The following is a 21,325-nucleotide window of genomic DNA, read 5'->3' as shown; positions in this document are numbered from 1 at the left end:
TTTATTTATAAAATTGTGCAGATATACATGTTGACCAATCCCATAAGGTGGTGTACATTTGAACCTGAGTAGGGGGTGCACGTAGGCACCAACCTACCGGTTTTCCATCAAGATTATATTCATAAAACACTCACTTTTATGCTGAAGTGAGGCTTCGTTTAAGAAACCCATTCTGCCCATTTTTCCTGTTTCCATATTTTTTCTGCTTTTTCTTTTCCATAATAGAACACCATAATCTTGTCTAGGCACATGTGGATGACGTCTTGTATCTCAAGTTCTTTATGTTTAAATAAGAGCAGGTTTCTGGCTACCCATAAACTTTCTTTTGCACAACTAAGTATCCTCCATAGGGTTCTGTCTTTATTTTTTGACAGGGAACTCCCTATACCATACAGTACTATTTCATACTTTAATGTTTGTAAATTGGTTATTTCTCTAATCAACAGTCTTAATTTTTTCCAAAACTTTTGAGCAAAACAGCAGTTCCATAGGAAATGCATGGTTGATTCTTCCGCTGGGCAGTCTGGTCTTGGGCATGTTGCTGAGTTTGCCAGTCCTCGTCGGTGTTGGAAAGCTTTCACTGGCAGCGCGTTGGTGACCTCCAGCCATGCAATGTCTTTTTGTGCATTTGTAATATCTGTGTGGTTAGTTTTTTGCCAAACTGAAGTGGAGTGTTTCTCTGGAGAGGTGTGGCTCACTGGTTAGAGGCGGCAGATCCGTAAGCAGAGAATCGGCCAGGGACCAGGGTTCAATTCCCGACGCGGCAGGGTCGTGGACCAGGGTCAAAAACGGACTCGATAATTCTCGCCTCGGTACCTACTCTAACCAGGAACACACTCGGCAACTCTGGGCATTAGCTTGCCTCATCTCCACAACGGCCCCCCACATTCGCTGGGGATGCCTGGTTTCACCTTGGAGATACCCTGGAGGGACCATCTCACAGGGATAGCCAGGACGGGTTCCCCAGCGGTCTACAGCGCCAGGACGCCTCAGGGCAGCAGTGCGCTTTACAAGACACATACATGTACACATACATTTACATTCACCATCTCCATTTTCTCCAACTGTTCTAGTTCTTTTTTCAGCAGTGTTCTTGCTTCAAAGCAGTCTTTGTCAACCTCCAGTTGCTGCAGCATCGTAATGAAGGGTTCTAGGCAGGCATAGAGTTTGTGGAGGAAGAAGGCGACAGGGATTGCATTGTTTCTTTGTAGAATCTTAAATTTGTAAAAGATGTCTCCAGCACCATAACGCACAAAGTTTTTTGCCACATTTCTGCCTTCGCGTATCGCTTTGAGGCAGAGGCAAAAATAAGTTGTGAAAATGTACATAAACAGGTTTGGCATGTTTTTCCCTCCATTATTTTGGTGTTTGAATACAATAGTTCTTGTAAGTTTTTCCATTTTGGAGTTCCAGAAAAAGGTAAATAAACTTTTTTGCAAAAGTCTGAGCGTTGTTTTGTCCAGGGAGTAGATCACTGCAAAAAATTAGGTTTAAAGGCAGGATCAGAGCTTTTATTACCATGATTTTCCCAGTCATGGTCAATGATCTAGTCTTCCAAAGTCCTAGCTTTTGGTTTATCTTTTGTTGGACCGGCGGGCAGTTTCCTTTCCCTTCTGGGTCCTGTGAGAAGATTATTCCCAGGATTTTGGTGGGTTGCTTTGTTACTTTAACCTCCACTTTGGCTAGGTGGTTCCAGTACCCAATGGTGAGGCATGTACTTTTTTCCGTGTTGATGGTCAGCCCTGATGCTTGGGCAAAGAATTTGGTGTGCAAGAGAACTCTTCTGACCGCTACAGGGTCTGGGCACAGCACTGTGACGTCGTCCATATATGCGATGCATTTGGCTTTCTTTCCATTCGCTCCTGGTATGAAGATACCTTTAATTATCTTGTCTTTCCTCAGCGTACAAAGTAAAGGTTCTAGTGCACATACGAAGAGTGCTGGTGAAAGGAGGCACCCTTGGCGTACTCCTGATTTGATGTGCACCTCTGCATTTACCATAATTCTGCGTTGGTGTAAACCATTCTAATCATTTGGGTAAATGATGTGGGGAAGCCAATTTTGGATAGAACCTTAAACAAGTAGTCATGTGATACAAAAAGCCTTTGATAGCGTAAGTCCAATGATAGCACGCCTAATGGGTTCCCTTCCTATAGGGCTCTGCTAATCGCATCACGAATAGTGATTAGGCTGTCCCAGATTTTCCTTCCTGGCACTGCGCAAGTCTGGTCAGGTTCTATAAGTGTTTTCAGGACCTTCCTCATCCTATTTGTGATGCATTTGCTAAAGATTTTGCTGTCCACATTTAGTGTTATTGGCCTCCAATTTTTTAAGTTGTTTACTTCCCCTTTTTAAAGGATTAGTCTGACTGATCCTTGTGTGAATGTGTGCACAAAGGATTGTTTTTCTATGCATTGTGTTATCATTTCTATAAAGTCCTTTGCTATGTCTCTCCAGAAAGTTGTGTAAAATTCCCAGGGTAGGCCATCCTGCCCTGGAGCGGAGTTTTTCGGGGCTTTGTTTATAATGTCTAGGAACTCCTACCCTTGGAAGGGGTTTTGTAGGAATTCTTTTTCCTCTGTGGAAAGCCCTGAGGTATAGCTATCCAGGAGCTCGTTACACACAGTTTCATCAGAGTCTTTGGTTGAAAAAAGCTTTGTGAAGAAATTGTGTACTATAGTTTCTATGTCTTTTTGTAGAACATTTTGAGGGTCTAAAAGGCTGTCTATTGTTGTGTGGTTTGTTTTGGCTTTTTAAAAAAAGAAGGAGTTGCACTTTTCGTCCTCTTCGTACTTCAGGACCCTTGAAGTGAACATAGTTTCTTTCCCTTTCTCAGTGAACCAGTTCCTAATATTTGACTTGACCTTATTTATTTCCTGTGTAACTTTGATACCTGCGTCTTGTAGTTCAGTTAGGTTTGCGCGGGAATCTTGTAGGTCATTGAATACTTTTCTTTTTTCCGTTACTATTTCTTTACCTTTTTTTGAGAAAAAATACTTTGATTGTCTTTTGACGTATTCCCACCATTCCTGTTGTGATTTGAAGTTCCCTTTTTTTCTTTTCCATACTCTATAGTTTTCTAGGAATGCTTCCTGAATGTCTTGTTGTCCTAGAAGTGTGGTGTTAAGTTTCCTGTAGGCGCTCCCTTTTCTCTGCCTGGTGGGGATTTTTATTTCAGTGATTAGAGTTCGGTGGTCTGAGAGGCAGCTGTCTTGTATTTCTGAGGAGGTGCATGGGATGTTTCCTGAGACTAGGATTAGGTCGATTCTGGAGGCTGTGTTTCCATCATTGGAGATCCAAGTGTAACCTGTAGTGTTTGGGTTGCAAGTTGTAAAGGAGTCTTGTAGGCTAAGGTTGGTAATTAGTTCACTGAGTTTTTTGGATGACTTATCTAGGGTGTATGTTTTGCAGAGACCTACTCTATCTGTTGTACGTATAATATAGTTAAAGTCTCCTAGTACTGTAGTGGGTGTGCACCCTACTAGAAAGTGTTGTAAGTTATCAAACAGTGCATGTCTCTCATTTTTAGTTGTGTGCGCATAAATGTTACAAATACGGAAGTTGAAACCCTGTAAATTAACATGTAGCATTACCACCCTTCCGTGTTCAATGTTTTCTTGTTTCAAGATTGTAAAGTTGTGGTTTTTAAAAAGGAAACATAGGCCAGCACTTTTGTTCCCGCCCCCTGACCATATAGACGGGCCTAAGTCCCATTCCTCCTGTAGGGATGATTAGTCATAATTGAAAGGTAAGTGACATTCCTGTAGGCATATAATGTCTGCCTTTAGAAGTTTACAATATTCATAAATAGCCATTCTTTTGGGTGTTTGTTTTAGCCCTCTAACATTTAGGGTGGCTATTGTAATAGCCATGAGGAAGTAGATTTTCAACATCATTTATGCATTATAAGATGTCTACGTCAATGTACTCGGATGTGTCTGTCTCTACGTTTCGTTGGTTGGCGGTAGGAATCTCTTCCTCGCTCCCCAGAAATATATCGAATTGATTGGGACTTTGATTATCTTGCTCTGGTAGGGGAGATGTAAGACTTTCCTTTGTGGCTGCAGTGGGCCCTGACATGCTTATGCCTTGTTTCCCTGAAATGGTGGGGTGTTTTGCAAAGATTGTGCTGGTGTTTTCAGCGTTAACTAGGCGGTCAAACCCCTCTAGTGTTAGATCAGATAATTTGATTGCTGATCTCCTTCTTTGGCGGGTATGGCTGGCATTTTGTGTGAATTTAAGATTCTGGTTTTGCTTTCTTTTCATGGTTTTTGTATGGGACTTCTCTATTTTCTGCTGCATCTTTCTGTATTCTTTTTCTGCTGCTATGCTGTAGTTTGTTTTCTCCTCCTCTGAGTCTAGGTCCTGTTCTTGGTTTTTTGTCTCTACACTTGTCTCTAGTGCCATTTCTTGTGAGTCTTGTAGTTTTTGTGATTTTTTATGCCTTTTTGTTTTTGCTATCTCCCATTTCCCTTCTGTGTCCTTTGTGTCCTCTTCTCCCATTTCTATACCGGTGATGTGTGTGCTGGCGTCACTGGGGTTAATATCCACTCTGCTAGTGCCCTGCTCTTATTGTAGTTGGTCCTCATTTGGCCTCTGACTTTCTGGAGTTTCCGTAACTATGTGCTGTGGGTCTTCGCTAGGGCTAGCTTGGCTATTAGTAGTTTCTGGCTCTGCTTTGGATTTACTGGGGTTTTGATTTCCCTCTAGGTTTGCTATGAACAGGTCCTGTGATTCTGGGAGTGGGGTTCCCTTCTGTTGTTCCCCCTTTTCCTCCCCTTTGTTCTCCCCTGGGTTGACTGTGGGCTCTTTTGTATTCTTACCATTCCACAGGGAACTGCTGTGTTTTAAATGGCATTCCTTGTATAGATGATCGTTTGTGCCACAGAGGTTGCACGTTTTGGCAATTGTGCAGTTTTGTGCCCTGTGGCCTTTCACTCCGCAATTTCTGCACACATCTCCTGTGCAACTCTCTTGAGTGCCCAAATTGCAGACACTGCCTACAAAAAATTGGTTGCCCCGGGTAATAAAGGAACCCCCTGTTGGGGCCAATGGAGAAGTTAAGGGGAGGGTGTTTTGTTCCTCCTATGCTATCCTTATCTGGGGACAGGATCACCATGTATCTTCTTTTCCCATTCCATGCCCCCCATTCATTTCTTAGTTCGGTGCCACCTCTAACTTTGTCACAGTATCTCATTAAAAAGAGTTTGATTTCACTGGCTGGTGCAAAAGGGTTATACATATGCACCGTTAGGGGTATTTCCCTGGGGACCGCGATAGGGGTTACTTTATAACCACTGAGTTCCGGGTGGTTCTTATTACTATTATAATTGTACAAAAAACTCTGATAGTCTGTTTCTGATGCTAGCGTAATATCAAAAGTCCCTTTTTTGCTGAAGTTCTGAATACATTATGTATGCGCAGGTTCTCTTTTAAAAACTTGTTTCATCACTACCTCCATTAAATGCTTAATGCTGCGTTTGTCTCTTGCATCCTCTTGTATTTCTATACGTACTGTAAACCTAATGTTGGTCACTGGTAGATTACCTTTTGTGTCTGCGCTTGTTGCGTGGGTGGCGTGTCCTGTTCCGGCTGCTGCCGCGTAGGACCCGGGTGTTGCCATCTTCTTTTGCGAGGGTGTGCCCCCCCGGCCGAGCACCAGCCGGTGCGCCTGGGGGCTCTGTGTACTCTCGTCTGGGCCGAAAGGGGCGTGGCTTAACGGGTGGGTGGCCTCGCGACTTCGGGTTGATGCGGGTGGGTGTGCACCGTACGGTGCGCCTGGGGGCTCGCTTTGTGGCCAAGGTGCGGGTTTTCCACTATTTTCTGTGCGTGTCCCCTGGCCGAGCATGTTCCAGTGCGCCGGGGGACTCGCGTAATTGGCCTCTTGTTTCTTTGCTATCTGGCGTGCCCCCTTGCCGAGCACCTGTGTGGTGCGCCTGGGGGCTCGCGTTCGTGTCTCCAAAAAAAAAGGGCTTCCTTTCTTTGCTTGCATGCCCCCTGGCCGAGCACCCGTGTGGTGCGCCTGGGGGCTCGCGTTCGTGGTCAAGTGAAGCTTTTTCCCGCGTGCCCCCTGGCCGAGCACCTGTGTGGTGCGCCTGGGGGCCCGCGTTCCTGTCTCCAAAAAAAAGTGCTTCCTTTCTTTGCTTGCGTGCCCCCTGGCCGAGCACCCGTGTGGTGCGCCTGGGGCCTCGCTGTCTCTTGTCCAAAATCTGTTCCGGGCGTGAGCGTTTATGCAGATTTTTCTCCTATTACATGCCCCCTGGCCGAGCACTGTCCGGTGCGCCGGGGGGTTTGCATTTCACTTCTGAGTCAGCAGGTGCCCTCGTCTGGGCAGGGCTTGTGATGGCGCGGGATCGAGAGAGACGGTTCTCTCGATCCAAGCAGATTTTTCACCAAATAAAAGGTTCTGTCTCTCAGTAGCGTGCCCCCTGGGCGAGGCACCGTCCCATGCGCCTGGGGGCTTGCTTTTTGTTATGAGAGGAATGCGGAGGTGGGACTGGTTTGGGCTGTGCATAAAAAAGCGTTTTTGGAGTATCCCCGGGCCGAGCTGGTGCGCCCGGGGTATCTCCAAATGTGTCTGGAGGAAATTTGTCTGTCTGCCCCCCTTCGTGGTGGCTCACCCATTTACCTGGCCGGGTGGTCAGGGGTCCCTAAGGGAGACAAAAGCAGTCCGCTGAGTGACCCCGAGCCGAGTGCGCTCGGGGTCTCTCTGAATCCAGGTCGTCACCCTCCCGAGGTGTGGGTGTTGGCCCCTTTGAAGCAGCCCAGGGTCCACGCGAAGGCCCAGTTTTTCCCAGGTGCCCCTCAAGGGCCTTGCCACGTGGAGCAAAGGCCCAGCAACTACCAAGTTTCTGGTTTATCAGGCGCCCTCTGGCTAGTCCCAAGTGTATTTCTACACTTGATCTTAGCCAAAAGGCCGAGAAGCGATAACCAGAATGGTGCCAGAGTTCTCATCTCCCGAACCAATCTACCTGGCTGACCCGGACCTGGGTCTTCCCTTGCACCGTCGCTAGAGGCCCTTTCGCCTCTTATTCTGACTCCTAGCAAGAGCTCAGCACGTGCCCATAGAAAGGAGGCCCTGGCCTCGGGCCTTCTCCCTGCTCCCAGAGTCCTCCTCGGCTGCCGCCTCATTAGGCGTCACTTAGCATACCCACGTTGTCCTCTTTCTAGTATTTGCATGCCCCGCCCCTTCCTGTCCAATGCTTCCAGCCGGCTGGCCGGAAAGCCAGGCAGCCGGGGGATGCTGGGAATCAGGCCAGGGTGCCCTGGACAGCTCCCTGACAGGAAGTGGGTGGCCGGCACCTCGCCCTCGCCTGGCCGGGACACTACACCCCTGTAGCCAAAGGCCTATAGATAAGGCTTGGCCGTTCGTGGGCGGGCAAAGAAGGAAAAGGACTCTGTATTTTCCTTCTTTGCTCAGAGAAGCCAAGGGCAGTGTCCACTTCTCTCCCTCCCTCCCTCCATCTCTCTCCCTCCCTCCATCTCTCTCCTTCCCTCCTTGCAGAAAGAAGAAAAGACATTTTTGAATATGGTTGAGGAAAGAAGGCATAAAATGCACAAAAAGGCAACAGAAGGAAAAGTTGAGAAAACAGCTTGGGACATAGAAATGGAGAAACTCCTGACAAAAGGAGAGTCAACACCAACAATAGCTTTAGATAGGCCTCAGAAAGGAAAACTTTGTATAAGAAGGAATCAAACTGCATATGATAATCTTTTTGTAGGTAATAGTGAGTGCCATGATACATACCGAATCATGGGTGGATGGGGATTCAAAGGTGGAAGATATCCAGTATTTCCTGGAATATATTTTATCTGTGGGAATAGGGCATATTATCGTTTGCCAGACTATTGGTATGGCACATGTTATGTAGGCCTGGTATTTCCAAAAATCTTTCACATGGACAGAGAAGAGGGTGTAAATAGTTTAAATAGTCATTTAGTGCGTAGAAAGAGAGAATCTTGGGCAGAAATTGTGGGTGACATCTTTTGTGCATTGATACCGGCAGTGGGAATAACTCTGAATGCAAATAAAATTAGAAGATTATCTACAGTAGTGGATCGCTTGTCAACAAGCACTGCTCATGGATTCTTATTGGTTAATACTGAAATGGTTGCCATGCGTGCTATGGTGATGCAAAATCGACTTGCCCTTGACATTCTTTTGGCAAAGGAGGGTGGAGTCTGTGGAATGCTTTAAGTTCAACATTGTTGCACTTACATTCCAGATAAAAGTAAAGATCTAAAAGTTTACATTAAAAATATTACTGAATTGCACGATGAACTTGTACCACTGGAGGTTGAAGATGTATGGACAAGAATGGGAAAGAAAATAGCTGCTATTAAAAATTTCTTAACTAAAATAGGTAGTACTGTTATAGGTAAAATTTTGTTTCCATTAACATGTGTGATAGTTGCAGTATTAGTGATAAGATTAGGGTGTATGTGTTGCAGGAAAAAGAAAACAAGTAGCAAAATAAAAAGAGATAAACTTAAGAGAAAAGGAAAAGATCCAGAAAATGATTTTGAAGAAATGGCTTTAGATGAGTGGAAAGATAATATGTACAAGAAAGCCAAAAGAGATGATTATGAAGAAACTGAATTTTGAGCTATGAGTAAGAAGTCATTTCAAATCTTCGTTAAAGGATACTAAATTTGGGTGTTTTGTGGTGATAAAATCACCAAAGGGGGTATTGCTGGAGCGAGGTTTTCCCTAAGAAACGTATACCTCCTCCATTTCATCATTTTGAATTAACATGAATAAATTGATTAACATTAATAGTATTAATTGTTTGCTGTGGGTTTAATTAATCAACATTTCTAATTAGAAAATACACGTGGGAATCGCATTTGCATGGCTTGAGTGATATGTAAACTAATTTCGTACGCATACTAATGTCGGATATTTAGAAATTGCATGATATATGTTGCTTTGTGATGTGCTTTGTGAATTTTGCTTTAAATTGTGAGTATAAAACTGCAATGCGTGTTTCTTTTGCTAGATAAATACACACACATAGAGGGGTTAGTGAGGGAATAACATTTTAATAGTCATTTCCATGTATTAATTACGTTTTATGTTTCTTTGCTTAAGTTGACCTTTCTGGAGTGGCCACAAAATGGCTGCCATCCCTATTCTGACGCCCCGACATGACACAGATTTCACTGAGTGAAGTGCGCCTGCGCTAAAAGATGAGCAACAAAAACTTCGTCCTGACCCCAGGCAGACTGTACCCGTGAAGGACATCCTGGGAGGAGCGCCAAGCATCAAACAAAGAACTTTGTTGAACTATGAACTGTTATAATTGATGACACTAAGTACACAACCCCGCATGGGAATCAACTTGCCCTGAATGGACTACAAACTGTTGCAAATCTATTTACAAATTGAGAAGTTGCATCTAATGCAACATTTAATATATGAGAATCAGGAAGAGTGATCCTGGTTAACCAATTAAAATTGTTCTGAAACATGTATTGAAACATTTGCCGATAAAAATGTATTATAAAAGTAGACTAGAGAGGGTAGGTCTGAGCACTCTATTCCTTGCACACCATCACTTTACTAGATTGCCCAACGTTATGCTGACGGAGAGGACAGTGACACTGCTGGACAGCTGCTGCCAGAGACTCTGATGGACTGATCAGATGCCCAATCAATTTACGAACTGATTCCTTGATTTATGGGCATAGAGACGAAAGATCTGAAATTGACATAGAGGACGACATTTAGCCAGATTAGGTAAATATGCGAACCAAAAATATTGAATGCTATAGGATTTCCTTATGCTTTAATTAGATAAACATATTGTTGCATTTAAAGAACTGTGTTGGGTTATTATTTGAAGTATTTCAATGTATATTGTTTATTAAGAATTAAGGGTTGCTATTCCCAGCAACTGGCTGATCCATGGCCAATAGCATGGGAGGAACTGCTAGGGTTTAATGTATTTGAGATCCTGGTGAGGTAGGGAGGTATAGGTAAACTTGTCGATACTCATCAGGTGATTGGTGCACTCTTCCTCCCATTTCCAGCGCATGAAGTAAAGAAAGAAACTCCCTCTCTCGAGGACCATTAATGCTGAAAGTAGAATCAATGATTGGTGTTATGGGCCCCACCAGTGAATGAGTGAATGAAATGTGGTCCGGTCTGTAGCGAGGGGATTTGTGGTGTTCAGCGCTGGAGCAGAACCACCATCACTGGAGGGTGGAGGCCGAGAATAGGGCCTCCAGATCTGGTGTATCATCCAAGTCAAGAACTGGATGATCAGTAACTTCAAGTACCTGAGCAACTTCCTGGTAAGCCTCCTCTGAATCAGAGAGGCAAAGGAGGGGGTCATACCGTCCGCCTCTGGAAAAGCGATCCAGAGAGGAAACATGGCGTTTAGAGCGCGTGGTATGAGTGGAGTCCGTGGTGGGTTGAGAAGCACGGGATTTGCGTTTATTGGTGGAATAAGTCGTCCACCCACTGTGATCCATGTCTCGGGACGGATCTTTGACTACATCCGGGGATGCCATTCGCAATACAGGGGATTCAGCAAGTTTTTTCCCTAATTTGGGCCGACGCTGCGATTTGGGAGGATGAGGGAGTGTGGGGGAAATGACAGAAGGCATAGTTTCGGGCACTTCAGTAGGCGAGTCGACAGACGTGGAGGGGGGTGGAGCAAGATCCAGAGTAGTAGGCACAACCGATGCCGCCTGGGACGAACCTGTGCATTGCACTTTCCGTGTTAAAGCAGCGTGCTTGAGGCGCAAGTTTTCCGTACTCTCCTTTGCAGCATCCTCTGTCTGGAGGGACTGTAAGTCAAGGCTCTCAGCAGAAGGGTTGACCCCATACGCCTCATCGTTCTCCTCCTCATCCTCAGCTGGTTCTGGAGCGACACCACAGCGCCGAATGTCCACACCATCTATGACCCCCAGGATTTCAGAGTCGGTGACATCCGGAACTGCTTCAGGAGAGGGTGCCGCCACCTGTGAGAGAGAGGAAAGAGGCAGAGGGCTTGGTATACTAGCAGCAGAAGCATAGGAACATTTTCCTTTGGGACAGGTTTTAAACAAATGGTCAGTACTGCCACAGAGGTTACACTTCTTAGGAACTACACAGTCCTGTGTCTTGTGATCGGCGCCCCCACAATTCCGACAGATCATGCCAGAGCACTGTTCCTTAGTGTGGCCAAATTGCTGGTAGAGTCTGCAGAAAAGGGGTTGCCCAGAGTAAACCAAAACACCTTTGTTGGTCCCTAGCGAGAAGGTCTGTGGGGGGTGCATCAGGCCTCCTATACCAGTGGGATCGTCTTTAAAGGTAACAACATATTTTTGTTTCCCATTCCAGATCCCACAGATATTTTTAATTTTTTGCCCACCGCAGATGGAAGCACAATAACGATTTAAAAATACCTCAATCAGTCTCGGCTCTGTGTAGGGATTGTACATGTGTACTACTACCAGAATCACCTCTTTAGGGGCGGAAAGAGATGTAACACTGAGGCCCCGAAAAGGGGAGGGGGGGGGGGGGGGATCCTGACAATGGGTGACACATTGCATAAAATCTTTACAAATAGAATCACTTGAAAACGTAACATCACAGATGCCCCTGTTAGAGAAATCTTGAATACATTCAATGGCATGCTCGGTAAGTTTACATTCCTTCTTAATAATAGTGTCAACTAAATATACCACATTTTTCTCTTTCTTAAAAGCATCACTAACAGCCACACGCACAGTATTTGGCACATAGTCAAAATTACCAGAGGTCCCCGCCATGCGGGAATATGAGGCTATGTTCACCCCTGTAAAGCCCGGGGGGGAAGCCCCCAGCGAGGAGGAAGGAAACTGGCCAAGCCCCCAAGGGATTTAAACAAAACCACACGAAATGTAAAGAAAAAGCACCGCGCTGACAGCTGCCACTGCATGGAAAGGAATGCAGTTCAAAAGCGCATGCAAATGAGGCCGAAGAGCGTGATGGGAAGCAGCAAGGAAAGCGCCCCCGGCCTCCGTGGAAAGGAAACAGTGATGCCACAAGATGTAAATATACCAAAGGAGGGGCGAAAGGCCCACAGGCCGGGCAGAGCAACCCTCCCTTAAGGAGATACCATAACAGAGGCAAGCGGTAGGGAAAGCCTGGCACTGCAGCAGGAAGCAGTTCAAGTCAGGAAAGGAGATCAAAAGTAACCCCTAGGACCCCCTTCCCTATGCGAACCGCACGGCCAGAGAAGGGGGGGGGCCAGGTGCCTCACAGGGACACCGCAGGAAGCACAGGCTGGTGCAAGGGATAAGGTCCGAGGCCGTTGCTCATGATGACCAGTGGACACTGGAAGTCCTGCACGAGCCGCGTTGACCAATCCACCACTCCCGAACTCGTCCAAGATGGATACGGAGGTCCAATCCAAAGCAGGCCGGCCAGGTGCGAGGGGCCCGGCCCGCAGTGACCCCCTCAGGAAGTATCCAGGGCCCTAAACAGGAGTGTCCAGGGCTGTAATATACTGGGAATGTCCGCCAGTCCGCGTAACCAAAATCCACAAAAAATAAAAATGAAACCCCCGCTTGCCTACCCCACCCAGAGACGCAGCCTTGCCCCGGTCAAGCCACGGAGCGAAGGCCAAGCCCCGTAGGGAGAGTGTATAGCAAACGTATGTGCACCGTAAACCGTCACCCCTAGTGGCGCAGCCTGGCTCCGGACAAGCCAGAGAAACACAGGCCCAGCCCTGGAGGGATCAGGGGGCACTTCGTAACCCTTGGCGACAACCAAGCAAAACACCTAATCTGAGTCAAAAGGCCGAGAAGCGATAACCAGAATGGTGCCAGAATTCACACCTCCTGAAGCAATCTACCTGGCTGACCTGGACCGGGATCTTCCCTTTCTGTCTCTACCTCGATCCTACTGACTTGCTGCAAAACTTCCTCCATTCATTCCCCAGTGAAACCGATCCAAAAATGAATGAAACTCTGTTGCTGGAAAAGCAGTCTCCTTCTGACATTTTTCTCTTCCAAAGTGCAGCGTCTGGATGGAGAAGGAAATACAAATAAAAAAAACTTCCAGAAAACGTGAAAATATATAAATAAATAAAGCGTGTTTGCGGCAGATCAAAGAAATAAATAAAGAAATAAAGCAAGACGCGGTGACCAGGGTGGTTTTATTTTCGCGCAAACACAGTAGCGCCACTTTACAGGGTTTGGTAGTGAAGCGCTACTTTCGTTTTCTCATCTATCTTTCAACAGCATTGTTTTCCCCGGGTGGGGAAGTGCACCATTCCTGGAGGTACTGCAATACCAGGTTGATGTGTGGAGTGGACAGAGCAAGCTCCTATTCCATCTCCCTGTTCCAAAAATCAATTTAATATATGGTCCCCAGATAGAGGACGTATCAGATATTAAACTGATAAGAATAGATTTTTTTTTTTTTGCAAAAATATATTTTATTTATAAAATTGTGCAGATATACATGTTGACCAATCCCATAAGGTGGTGTACATTTGAACCTGAGTAGGGGGTGCACGTAGGCACCAACCTACCGGTTTTCCATCAAGATTATATTCATAAAACACTCACTTTTATGCTGAAGTGAGGCTTCGTTTAAGAAACCCATTCTGCCCATTTTTCCTGTTTCCATATTTTTTCTGCTTTTTCTTTTCCATAATAGAACACCATAATCTTGTCTAGGCACATGTGGATGACGTCTTGTATCTCAAGTTCTTTATGTTTAAATAAGAGCAGGTTTCTGGCTACCCATAAACTTTCTTTTGCACAACTAAGTATCCTCCATAGGGTTCTGTCTTTATTTTTTGACAGGGAACTCCCTATACCATACAGTACTATTTCATACTTTAATGTTTGTAAATTGGTTATTTCTCTAATCAACAGTCTTAATTTTTTCCAAAACTTTTGAGCAAAACAGCAGTTCCATAGGAAATGCATGGTTGATTCTTCCGCTGGGCAGTCTGGTCTTGGGCATGTTGCTGAGTTTGCCAGTCCTCGTCGGTGTTGGAAAGCTTTCACTGGCAGCGCGTTGGTGACCTCCAGCCATGCAATGTCTTTTTGTGCATTTGTAATATCTGTGTGGTTAGTTTTTTGCCAAACTGAAGTGGAGTGTTTCTCTGGAGAGGTGTGGCTCACTGGTTAGAGGCGGCAGATCCGTAAGCAGAGAATCGGCCAGGGACCAGGGTTCAATTCCCGACGCGGCAGGGTCGTGGACCAGGGTCAAAAACGGACTCGATAATTCTCGCCTCGGTACCTACTCTAACCAGGAACACACTCGGCAACTCTGGGCATTAGCTTGCCTCATCTCCACAACGGCCCCCCACATTCGCTGGGGATGCCTGGTTTCACCTTGGAGATACCCTGGAGGGACCATCTCACAGGGATAGCCAGGACGGGTTCCCCAGTGGTCTACAGCGCCAGGACGCCTCAGGGCAGCAGTGCGCTTTACAAGACACATACATGTACACATACATTTACATTCACCATCTCCATTTTCTCCAACTGTTCTAGTTCTTTTTTCAGCAGTGTTCTTGCTTCAAAGCAGTCTTTGTCAACCTCCAGTTGCTGCAGCATCGTAATGAAGGGTTCTAGGCAGGCATAGAGTTTGTGGAGGAAGAAGGCGACAGGGATTGCATTGTTTCTTTGTAGAATCTTAAATTTGTAAAAGATGTCTCCAGCACCATAACGCACAAAGTTTTTTGCCACATTTCTGCCTTCGCGTATCGCTTTGAGGCAGAGGCAAAAATAAGTTGTGAAAATGTACATAAACAGGTTTGGCATGTTTTTCCCTCCATTATTTTGGTGTTTGAATACAATAGTTCTTGTAAGTTTTTCCATTTTGGAGTTCCAGAAAAAGGTAAATAAACTTTTTTGCAAAAGTCTGAGCGTTGTTTTGTCCAGGGAGTAGATCACTGCAAAAAATTAGGTTTAAAGGCAGGATCAGAGCTTTTATTACCATGATTTTCCCAGTCATGGTCAATGATCTAGTCTTCCAAAGTCCTAGCTTTTGGTTTATCTTTTGTTGGACCGGCGGGCAGTTTCCTTTCCCTTCTGGGTCCTGTGAGAAGATTATTCCCAGGATTTTGGTGGGTTGCTTTGTTACTTTAACCTCCACTTTGGCTAGGTGGTTCCAGTACCCAATGGTGAGGCATGTACTTTTTTCCGTGTTGATGGTCAGCCCTGATGCTTGGGCAAAGAATTTGGTGTGCAAGAGAACTCTTCTGACCGCTACAGGGTCTGGGCACAGCACTGTGACGTCGTCCATATATGCGATGCATTTGGCTTTCTTTCCATTCGCTCCTGGTATGAAGATACCTTTAATTATCTTGTCTTTCCTCAGCGTACAAAGTAAAGGTTCTAGTGCACATACGAAGAGTGCTGGTGAAAGGAGGCACCCTTGGCGTACTCCTGATTTGATGTGCACCTCTGCATTTACCATAATTCTGCGTTGGTGTAAACCATTCTAATCATTTGGGTAAATGATGTGGGGAAGCCAATTTTGGATAGAACCTTAAACAAGTAGTCATGTGATACAAAAAGCCTTTGATAGCGTAAGTCCAATGATAGCACGCCTAATGGGTTCCCTTCCTATAGGGCTCTGCTAATCGCATCACGAATAGTGATTAGGCTGTCCCAGATTTTCCTTCCTGGCACTGCGCAAGTCTGGTCAGGTTCTATAAGTGTTTTCAGGACCTTCCTCATCCTATTTGTGATGCATTTGCTAAAGATTTTGCTGTCCACATTTAGTGTTATTGGCCTCCAATTTTTTAAGTTGTTTACTTCCCCTTTTTAAAGGATTAGTCTGACTGATCCTTGTGTGAATGTGTGCACAAAGGATTGTTTTTCTATGCATTGTGTTATCATTTCTATAAAGTCCTTTGCTATGTCTCTCCAGAAAGTTGTGTAAAATTCCCAGGGTAGGCCATCCTGCCCTGGAGCGGAGTTTTTCGGGGCTTTGTTTATAATGTCTAGGAACTCCTACCCTTGGAAGGGGTTTTGTAGGAATTCTTTTTCCTCTGTGGAAAGCCCTGAGGTATAGCTATCCAGGAGCTCGTTACACACAGTTTCATCAGAGTCTTTGGTTGAAAAAAGCTTTGTGAAGAAATTGTGTACTATAGTTTCTATGTCTTTTTGTAGAACATTTTGAGGGTCTAAAAGGCTGTCTATTGTTGTGTGGTTTGTTTTGGCTTTTTAAAAAAAGAAGGAGTTGCACTTTTCGTCCTCTTCGTACTTCAGGACCCTTGAAGTGAACATAGTTTCTTTCCCTTTCTCAGTGAACCAGTTCCTAATATTTGACTTGACCTTATTTATTTCCTGTGTAACTTTGATACCTGCGTCTTGTAGTTCAGTTAGGTTTGCGCGGGAATCTTGTAGGTCATTGAATACTTTTCTTTTTTCCGTTACTATTTCTTTACCTTTTTTTGAGAAAAAATACTTTGATTGTCTTTTGACGTATTCCCACCATTCCTGTTGTGATTTGAAGTTCCCTTTTTTTCTTTTCCATACTCTATAGTTTTCTAGGAATGCTTCCTGAATGTCTTGTTGTCCTAGAAGTGTGGTGTTAAGTTTCCTGTAGGCGCTCCCTTTTCTCTGCCTGGTGGGGATTTTTATTTCAGTGATTAGAGTTTGGTGGTCTGAGAGGCAGCTGTCTTGTATTTCTGAGGAGGTGCATGGGATGTTTCCTGAGACTAGGATTAGGTCGATTCTGGAGGCTGTGTTTCCATCATTGGAGATCCAAGTGTAACCTGTAGTGTTTGGGTTGCAAGTTGTAAAGGAGTCTTGTAGGCTAAGGTTGGTAATTAGTTCACTGAGTTTTTTGGATGACTTATCTAGGGTGTATGTTTTGCAGAGACCTACTCTATCTGTTGTACGTATAATATAGTTAAAGTCTCCTAGTACTGTAGTGGGTGTGCACCCTACTAGAAAGTGTTGTAAGTTATCAAACAGTGCATGTCTCTCATTTTTAGTTGTGTGCGCATAAATGTTACAAATACGGAAGTTGAAACCCTGTAAATTAACATGTAGCATTACCACCCTTCCGTGTTCAATGTTTTCTTGTTTCAAGATTGTAAAGTTGTGGTTTTTAAAAAGGAAACATAGGCCAGCACTTTTGTTCCCGCCCCCTGACCATATAGACGGGCCTAAGTCCCATTCCTCCTGTAGGGATGATTAGTCATAATTGAAAGGTAAGTGACATTCCTGTAGGCATATAATGTCTGCCTTTAGAAGTTTACAATATTCATAAATAGCCATTCTTTTGGGTGTTTGTTTTAGCCCTCTAACATTTAGGGTGGCTATTGTAATAGCCATGAGGAAGTAGATTTTCAACATCATTTATGCATTATAAGATGTCTACGTCAATGTACTCGGATGTGTCTGTCTCTACGTTTCGTTGGTTGGCGGTAGGAATCTCTTCCTCGCTCCCCAGAAATATATCGAATTGATTGGGACTTTGATTATCTTGCTCTGGTAGGGGAGATGTAAGACTTTCCTTTGTGGCTGCAGTGGGCCCTGACATGCTTATGCCTTGTTTCCCTGAAATGGTGGGGTGTTTTGCAAAGATTGTGCTGGTGTTTTCAGCGTTAACTAGGCGGTCAAACCCCTCTAGTGTTAGATCAGATAATTTGATTGCTGATCTCCTTCTTTGGCGGGTATGGCTGGCATTTTGTGTGAATTTAAGATTCTGGTTTTGCTTTCTTTTCATGGTTTTTGTATGGGACTTCTCTATTTTCTGCTGCATCTTTCTGTATTCTTTTTCTGCTGCTATGCTGTAGTTTGTTTTCTCCTCCTCTGAGTCTAGGTCCTGTTCTTGGTTTTTTGTCTCTACACTTGTCTCTAGTGCCATTTCTTGTGAGTCATGTAGTTTTTGTGATTTTTTATGCCTTTTTGTTTTTGCTATCTCCCATTTCCCTTCTGTGTCCTTTGTGTCCTCTTCTCCCATTTCTATACCGGTGATGTGTGTGCTGGCGTCACTGGGGTTAATATCCACTCTGCTAGTGCCCTGCTCTTATTGTAGTTGGTCCTCATTTGGCCTCTGACTTTCTGGAGTTTCCGTAACTATGTGCTGTGGGTCTTCGCTAGGGCTAGCTTGGCTATTAGTAGTTTCTGGCTCTGCTTTGGATTTACTGGGGTTTTGATTTCCCTCTAGGTTTGCTATGAACAGGTCCTGTGATTCTGGGAGTGGGGTTCCCTTCTGTTGTTCCCCCTTTTCCTCCCCTTTGTTCTCCCCTGGGTTGACTGTGGGCTCTTTTGTATTCTTACCATTCCACAGGGAACTGCTGTGTTTTAAATGGCATTCCTTGTATAGATGATCGTTTGTGCCACAGAGGTTGCACGTTTTGGCAATTGTGCAGTTTTGTGCCCTGTGGCCTTTCACTCCGCAATTTCTGCACACATCTCCTGTGCAACTCTCTTGAGTGCCCAAATTGCAGACACTGCCTACAAAAAATTGGTTGCCCCGGGTAATAAAGGAACCCCCTGTTGGGGCCAATGGAGAAGTTAAGGGGAGGGTGTTTTGTTCCTCCTATGCTATCCTTATCTGGGGACAGGATCACCATGTATCTTCTTTTCCCATTCCATGCCCCCCATTCATTTCTTAGTTCGGTGCCACCTCTAACTTTGTCACAGTATCTCATTAAAAAGAGTTCGATTTCACTGGCTGGTGCAAAAGGGTTATACATATGCACCGTTAGGGGTATTTCCCTGGGGACCGCGATAGGGGTTACTTTATAACCACTGAGTTCCGGGTGGTTCTTATTACTATTATAATTGTACAAAAAACTCTGATAGTCTGTTTCTGATGCTAGCGTAATATCAAAAATCCCTTTTTTGCTGAAGTTCTGAATACATTATGTATGCGCAGGTTCTCTTTTAAAAACTTGTTTCATCACTACCTCCATTAAATGCTTAATGCTGCGTTTGTCTCTTGCATCCTCTTGTATTTCTATACGTACTGTAAACCTAATGTTGGTCACTGGTAGATTACCTTTTGTGTCTGTGCTTGTTGCGTGGGTGGCGTGTCCTGTTCCGGCTGCTGCCGCGTAGGACCCGGGTGTTGCCATCTTCTTTTGCGAGGGTGTGCCCCCCCGGCCGAGCACCAGCCGGTGCGCCTGGGGGCTCTGTGTACTCTTGTCTGGGCCGAAAGGGGCGTGGCTTAACGGGTGGGTGGCCTCGCGACTTCGGGTTGATGCGGGTGGGTGTGCACCGTACGGTGCGCCTGGGGGCTCGCTTTGTGGCCAAGGTGCGGGTTTTCCACTATTTTCTGTGCGTGTCCCCTGGCCGAGCATGTTCCAGTGCGCCGGGGGACTCGCGTAATTGGCCTCTTGTTTCTTTGCTATCTGGCGTGCCCCCTGGCCGAGCACCTGTGTGGTGCGCCTGGGGGCTCGCGTTCGTGTCTCCAAAAAAAAAGGGCTTCCTTTCTTTGCTTGCGTGCCCCCTGGCCGAGCACCCGTGTGGTGCGCCTGGGGGCTCGCGTTCGTGGTCAAGTGAAGCTTTTTCCCGCGTGCCCCCTGGCCGAGCACCTGTGTGGTGCGCCTGGGGGCTCGCGTTCCTGTCTCCAAAAAAAAGTGCTTCCTTTCTTTGCTTGCGTGCCCCCTGGCCGAGCACCCGTGTGGTGCGCCTGGGGCCTCGCTGTCTCTTGTCCAAAATCTGTTCCGGGCGTGAGCGTTTATGCAGATTTTTCTCCTATTACATGCCCCCTGGCCGAGCACTGTCCGGTGCGCCGGGGGGTTTGCATTTCACTTCTGAGTCAGCAGGTGCCCTCGTCTGGGCAGGGCTTGTGATGGCGCGGGATCGAGAGAGACGGTTCTCTCGATCCAAGCAGATTTTTCACCAAATAAAAGGTTCTGTCTCTCAGTAGCGTGCCCCCTGGGCGAGGCACCGTCCCATGCGCCTGGGGGCTTGCTTTTTGTTATGAGAGGAATGCGGAGGTGGGACTGGTTTGGGCTGTGCATAAAAAAGCGTTTTTGGAGTATCCCCGGGCCGAGCTGGTGCGCCCGGGGTATCTCCAAATGTGTCTGGAGGAAATTTGTCTGTCTGCCCCCCTTCGTGGTGGCTCACCCATTTACCTGGCCGGGTGGTCAGGGGTCCCTAAGGGAGACAAAAGCAGTCCGCTGAGTGACCCCGAGCCGAGTGCGCTCGGGGTCTCTCTGAATCCAGGTCGTCACCCTCCCGAGGTGTGGGTGTTGGCCCCTTTGAAGCAGCCCAGGGTCCACGCGAAGGCCCAGTTTTTCCCAGGTGCCCCTCAAGGGCCTTGCCACGTGGAGCAAAGGCCCAGCAACTACCAAGTTTCTGGTTTATCAGGCGCCCTCTGGCTAGTCCCAAGTGTATTTCTACACTTGATCTTAGCCAAAAGGCCGAGAAGCGATAACCAGAATGGTGCCAGAGTTCTCATCTCCCGAACCAATCTACCTGGCTGACCCGGACCTGGGTCTTCCCTTGCACCGTCGCTAGAGGCCCTTTCGCCTCTTATTCTGACTCCTAGCAAGAGCTCAGCACGTGCCCATAGAAAGGAGGCCCTGGCCTCGGGCCTTCTCCCTGCTCCCAGAGTCCTCCTCGGCTGCCGCCTCATTAGGCGTCACTTAGCATACCCACGTTGTCCTCTTTCTAGTATTTGCATGCCCCGCCCCTTCCTGTCCAATGCTTCCAGCCGGCTGGCCGGAAAGCCAGGCAGCCGGGGGATGCTGGGAATCAGGCCAGGGTGCCCTGGACAGCTCCCTGACAGGAAGTGGGTGGCCGGCACCTCGCCCTCGCCTGGCCGGGACACTACACCCCTGTAGCCAAAGGCCTATAGATAAGGCTTGGCCGTTCGTGGGCGGGCAAAGAAGGAAAAGGACTCTGTATTTTCCTTCTTTGCTCAGAGAAGCCAAGGGCAGTGTCCACTTCTCTCCCTCCCTCCCTCCATCTCTCTCCCTCCCTCCATCTCTCTCCTTCCCTCCTTCCCTCCCTAACTCCCTCCCTCCCTCTCTCTCTCTCCTCATCTCTTTCCGTCTCTACCTCGATCCTACTGACTTGCTGGAAAACTTCCTCCATTCGGTCCCCACTGAAATGGATCCAAAATGAATGAAACTCTATTGCTGGAAAAGCAGTCTCCTTCTGACATTTTTCTCTTCCAAAGTGCAGCGTCTGGATGGAGAAGGAAATAAAAATAAAAAAAAGTTCCAGAAAACGTGAAAAATATATAAATAAATAAAGCGCGTTTGCGGCAGATCAATTAAATAAATTAAGCAAGACGCGGTGACCTGGGTGGTTTTATTCTCGCGCAAACACAGTAGCGCCACTTTATAGGGTTTGGTAGTGAAGCGCTACTTTCGTTTTCTCATCTATCGTTCAACAGCATTGTTTTCCCCGGGTG

The 21,325-nt window shown here is 46.3% G+C and overlaps 1 pseudogene; it reads right to left on the bottom strand.

Moving 5' to 3' along the window:
* Nucleotides 1–13,233: 13,233 nt before the first annotated feature.
* Nucleotides 13,234–13,411, bottom strand: LOC146816857 (U2 spliceosomal RNA; annotated as a pseudogene).
* Between the last annotated feature and the right edge of the window lie 7,914 nt (nt 13,412–21,325).

The sequence above is a fragment of the Triturus cristatus genome, chromosome 6 (genome assembly GCF_964204655.1).
Source record: "Triturus cristatus chromosome 6, aTriCri1.1, whole genome shotgun sequence".
Taxonomy (NCBI): Eukaryota; Metazoa; Chordata; class Amphibia; order Caudata; family Salamandridae; genus Triturus; species Triturus cristatus.
This window is presented reverse-complemented; position numbering and strand designations above follow the sequence as displayed.